Source organism: Pelodiscus sinensis, chromosome 2, assembly GCF_049634645.1.
Source record: "Pelodiscus sinensis isolate JC-2024 chromosome 2, ASM4963464v1, whole genome shotgun sequence".
In the NCBI taxonomy this organism is placed as follows: domain Eukaryota; kingdom Metazoa; phylum Chordata; order Testudines; family Trionychidae; genus Pelodiscus; species Pelodiscus sinensis.
Genome location: NC_134712.1, coordinates 163,191,855 through 163,197,854, shown reverse-complemented (window position 1 = coordinate 163,197,854; position 6,000 = coordinate 163,191,855).

The following is a 6,000-nucleotide window of genomic DNA, read 5'->3' as shown; positions in this document are numbered from 1 at the left end:
CAGTAATCAGGGCATCTACTCCGAGAATGGGAGTTTCAGGCAAGTACCCTAAGCACGGGGCTACTGGCTGCTCTTGGCTCTCTTTCTCTCTCTCTCTCTCTAACTTGCTATCCTGGATATGAGAAAACTTTTGTCAAAATAGACACATTTCTATGGAAAGTTTTAATTCTGGTGAATTGACATTTTCCGATTGAAAAAAAATGTTTGGTTGAAAATGTCCCAACTAGCTCTCATCCTAGTGTATTAGAGACTGTGAAAACTAGGTAACTATAACTTATTTTTTTCCCCACTATCCAAAGTGGAGGAAATGAAAGAAATACGTAGAATAGACAGTGAACCTACATTAGACATCAACTATTCTTTTAATTTTCATAATCTATGGTGGGGTGGGAAACCTCAGGCCTGGCGGAAGGTTTAGTGTCACAAAAAGAAACCCTCCTGTTTTGCTGCTAGTTGTGGTTTCCGCCAGGCAAACGTGACCTTCTTGGCTACTGCTCAGGACTTACAACAGCGAAGGTTACTGCATATGCTCAATTCGGATGAGCATGCTCAGTCCACCCAAAGTAGGGAATTGGGAGAGGAAGGTTTTTCTGTCGTTACACCGGATGTGCACACTGGCTTGCCTGGATCCAGCTTCGAGACTCAGGGCGCCCAATCACTCCATCACGAGGCTGAAGCACACAAAAATCTCACTTGTGTGTAGGCCCCAACTGATTTTTCTGTGAGTCAGTGGCCCCAAACCCCAAAAATGTTCCCTACCCTTGATCTATGGAATAATGTTAAAATTGTAAATGGATATTATACTTTATTTAGGCAGTCCCTTAAGCAATTACCATATACTGCATTACTAATATAATTGAAAGGAACAAACCACCAATTAAAGAATAATAAGAGGAACTTAATGAAGAATCATAGGTATTCTGTCTACAATCTAACAAATTTCAACCAAAGTTTAGTTTATGAGCCTTTATAGTTATCTATAATAAATAAGTGAAGAACTGTACGAAGTTCACATATTTAAAATGCTGAAACATTCTATGCAATCTTGGACACTTCTGTGCAATATTTCATTTTACTTACTTGGCCTGGTATTTGCTTCTATTTGTGACAAGAGTTAGAACTGGAGCCAATCAATCCCTCCTGCCTCTCAAATTTAGAAGGTTTCTTGATAAAATCGACACATCTTTGGCAAAATAATTCTGGAAAAGTCTTCCATTTTTTCCAAACAAACCTAATTAAATTATTTCCCATCTGTTGCCAGAATGCTAATGGTTGGAAGATAATGTGGACCAGATCCTCAATAGGTGTTCTGCTAACAGCACACAATCTTATTGAGGCGGGCAATGCAACACACTGTATTTGTTTAAAGTACGAAAGAGATAGCAGAAACCAGCATATGAAGACATTCACTCCCCCTCCCCCTCTGCTTTCCTACTCCCCTAAAAGTTCTGCAGCTGGTATTATTATTGTTGAACAAGTCAACCTAGTGGCCAGCTAGACTGAACATGAGTAGGGCAGCTGGGCCTCAGCCAGACATATCCAAATTTCTGTTGTTCTTGCAGAACGACCCAAAGCCCCTTGGCTCTCATCCATCTTTTAAAGCAACAGATTCTCATGTAGGCCTCTGGATGCTGCTGGATCATGCTTGGGTTGTTAATCACAAATGGATTGTTTCTGTAGTTCTTCATCAACAGCATTTTGTTTTCACAGCTATCCTCCATCTCCTTGTCTTGTTCTTGATTGAGAGATGCTCTCGTATAGTCATTGAAATGATTAACCAATAAGCCTGAATTTATCAGTTAATCCTACTGACTATACGCACAAATGTCCCTTGCTGCCTCTGTACCAGAGGCAGCAATGGCGGGGGGCAGGGAGGCAGCAGCTAGTGCCTGTGGGGAACCAACATTTAAGCCCACTCCCCAGGCATACCAGTTCCCGTTGAGCTGCCTGACCCCCTGCTGCCTCTCACAGAGGTAGCAGTGGAGGGGGTCAGCAGGAGCTGGTGCTCCCCACAAACACCAGCTGTACAGAGACACCTGTCCCCTCTCCCCCACTGCTGCCTCTTAAGATGGCTTCCAATAGTTGGCTCCTATGGAGCTGCCTGCCCCCCTGCACTCCTGCCTCTTTATCAGAGGCAGTGGATGGAGGTGGAGGAGGAGCAGGAAGGAGCTGGCACTTGTGGGGAGCTGTCTTAAAAGCCAGCTCCCCAAGAGGACTGGGCTCCCACCTGCTTCCCTCCCCGTCACGTATAAATGTGTAACGGCGAATATTTCAAGTGGTTGTATGTTTACATAAAAACATGACCATTAACATCTGTATCTTGATTTAGGGTGGATGCCTTTTGCACTTTCAGGCCACCAATTTGTGTACACCAACCATCAAGGTCTCAGGATGATGATGCTGATGCCTTCGATTGCTTCACTCCCTCTTTAATTTGCTGACGTCTTTTCTCTTATCTACTAGCATACCACACGTCTCATTCACACCCAGAACAATACAATGATTTCAAAAGCAAACTTCTAATAGAACAGAATAATACTATCACAGCAGAACAGAACAAAGCAATCTGCAATATTTAGCCATCAGTATAGAACCTCAATATATTAATTTACATTAATACAATCATAGCAACTATACTTATACTAAAGGACAAAACAATTTCATCCCAAGCAAATCAATTTCACCATGCACTGGTGCTGAACAGAGATAGCACCACTGAGTTAACTTTAAGCACATATGTAAGAGCTTTGCTTAACCTTGGCCTCTATGGGTGTGTCTAGTCAGCACCCTTCTGTTGGAATAAGCGAGGCAATTTGTGTTACGCAAGTTGCGTAGTTAATTCTGAGTCTAGGTTGAAAGAGCTTATTTTGAAATTTGGCACTGTGTAGACAGCACCAAATTTCAAAATAAGGCACTATTCTGACAAATCCCTTAACCCTCCTGGAATGAGGGCTACAGGGATGCTGGAATAGCGCACCACTATTTTGGGAAGTAGTGGGAGCTTTTAAAGATGTGGCATTTCTATTTTGGGATACTTCCGGTATCCCAAAATACGCCACAGTGTAGATGAACTCTAAGGGAGTGCATCTAGACTGGCAAGATTTTGCACAGAAGTGGCTGCTTTTGCGCAAAAACTTGCCAGCTGTCTACACTGGCTGCCTGAATTTGCGCAAGAGCACTGGAGTTCTAATGTAAGAATTCAGTGCTTCTTGCGCAAATACTTTGATGCTCCCACTCAGGGATAAGCCCTCTTGCGCAAGAATACTATTATACTATAAGAATACTATAAGTATTCTTGTGCAAGAGTGCCAGTGTAGACAGGCACCTTAATTTTTTGCGCAAGAAAGCCCGATGGCTAAAATGGCCATTGGAGCTTTCTTGCGCAAAGTGCGTCTATACTGAGCATGGATGCTTTTGCTCAAAAGCACTTTTTGCGCAAAAGCATCTGTGCCAATCTAGACGCTCTTTTGCGGAAATACTTTTAATGGAAAAACTTTTCCGTTAAAATTATGTCCACAAAATCATGCCAGTCTAGACGCAGCCAGGGTGTTTTTACACTGGTATAAAAGACCGAGCACATGGCCATGCCTGGCCTATGTTTGCTGACTCAGGCTTGCAGGTCTAAAAATTGCTCTTTGTGAAGTTCCAGAGCTCAGATTCCAATCCAAGCCCCAATCCAAATGGCTACATGACAATTTTACAGCTTCTCAGCCTAAGCCTCACTGGGCCAGCCATGACATGTTTTTAAATGTAGTAGACATACCCTAATAGCAAGAACTATGTTTACAGAGTGTAGGATATGTTATGGTGTCAACGTATTTGAGGTGGCTTGCACCTTCATGTGTCAGGCCTCCTCTCCTGCTGTAGTTCCCACTTCTTGGGTTTCTTTGTTCAGCAGAATTTGCTATCACAAACTCTGTAGTGTATTTGGCCCTTTGTCTTTCTGTTCACTTTCAAGGTGAATCATCCTCCACCCAAATTGCTTCACAGAAACAATCTAGGCCTGTCTATTAATCTGCTTCAAATACATGGCATTGAAAGAGCTCGGAGGAAAGTAATCTATTAATTTTATTGATCCTCATTTGTCCCTTTTTATTGCTAGTATTTTCCTCATGTGGATACTGTTTAATCTAGAGATTGTATTAAAATCACATACAAACGTGCAACCTCACAGTGGGAGTTTAAAATCTTGATGTAGCTTTTGTAGCTTGGGTCCATCACAGTCATAAGTCACTCAGCCATACTGCATAATATTCCCTTTTCTAAGGCAATAATTAAGCTCTTCTTTTTTCATCCATTGTTTTAAATTGACAATCTAGCCACCTACTCCCACAGGGGTGACTGAGTTACCCACTAATAATTCCATGGGGTTATCAGATGCAGAACTAGTAGAGTGAACTTTAAATGAGAATAAAACCATGCTGTAGCTGAATTGTTTGTTCATCTAAGAGGTCAAATGGTTAGGACTAACACACTACTCTCTTATAGTTTAGTGATCTCCTGAATGGGTAAACTGAAAAAACAACAAATAGTCTGGTAGCACTTTATAGACTAACAAAACTACCAGACTATTTGTTTTTTCATTTTACCTGTACAGACTAACTCAGCTACCCCCTGAAGCTCCTGAATGTCGTTCATCTGGGTCAGCTTCCGTGTTGGTAAATCCCTATTCCTGCCCATGCCAGGACTAGGTGTGAAGGGATCTGGGGTGAGGAGGACGACCAGGGTTCTGCTGCTCCACTGGTACCAGGCTCACAGCCCTGACAATGTGGCAGTATGGGATGGGGCTGATGCAGGTGACCCACTGTTACCCTCGTACACAGTTTTCCCTGCCTCTCAATGCTGTCTCAAAGGGTGGGGGAGGATTCACAGCTGGACTTCCTTAGCCCCAGCTCCTTTTTCTCCTGGAAACGGCTTTTATCTATTGCTTGCCTAGGCTGCTGGAACTATTTTTATAACCACTCCTTTCCCCAGGAGCATACTTATCATGAGGGTGGAGCTTAGCTTGAGGATGGAATTTTCCTGGCTTTGTACTTCTCCAGCCTTTCTCTGCCTCAGTTTGGTGTTTGGCAATAAGGGTGGCTTGGTTGCTTTTTTGTAATGATGTACTACAGGAACTTTGGTTCAGCACAGGTCCTCTTCAGAACATACATAAACCAAAACCAGAATTCTATAGCAGTTTACCACTATTTCAATAAAGACTTCAGAATATTTTAAAAACAATGTGATCCAGGTCCGTGGCTGTGCACCCCTGATGAATACTGTCACAGTGACTCCTGGTGCCCTCAACAGAATTTAAGGCCACAAAAGTCACCTTCCAAGAAAGTCCTAATTTTATTCCCTTTCAAATCAATAGCCAACTCTTATTGGTTTCAATGGGAATACGATCAGGTCTACTTTGGTCTGGACCTTGAGATTTACTCATGATTGCTATTGTGGGCTTAACTACTGATCTTAGTTGCACCAAATTCAATGGAATTACTCCACATTACTCCTGAAAATAGAATTTGGTTTATGCCTTTCAATAACTTTTTCGTTATGAAAAATTACCAAGCATATATTAAATATTATAGGAGGAATTAACAAGTAAAAGTGTCTGTAAATCCACACAACACATTTTTCTTCCTACATATGTTTACTTAGGGTCAGATTGAAATTCCTTTACTCATACTAGAAGTCACAATTACTATAATAGGCACCTGTGGGATTACTTGTAGTGCCAGGGCAGCACAGTTTGGTCCTTGGATTTTAATGGTATTTAAAAGTTCTTGTCTTGAATGTTGACTAATTTGTTTTTCATCACTTAGCCATTCTGATTTCTGCCTTCTCCTGAACAAAAGGCCATGTGATACTGTCACTTTGTAAGTCATTGATCTCAGAATAACACTAACATCAATGCTGTTAGAATCTGTTGTGACTTCTATTTTTCCTGCAGTTACACCAATGACCTGCCTGATCTGAAAGCCAAGAATAGTTACACCTTCTTTGTGAAAAGGTGTG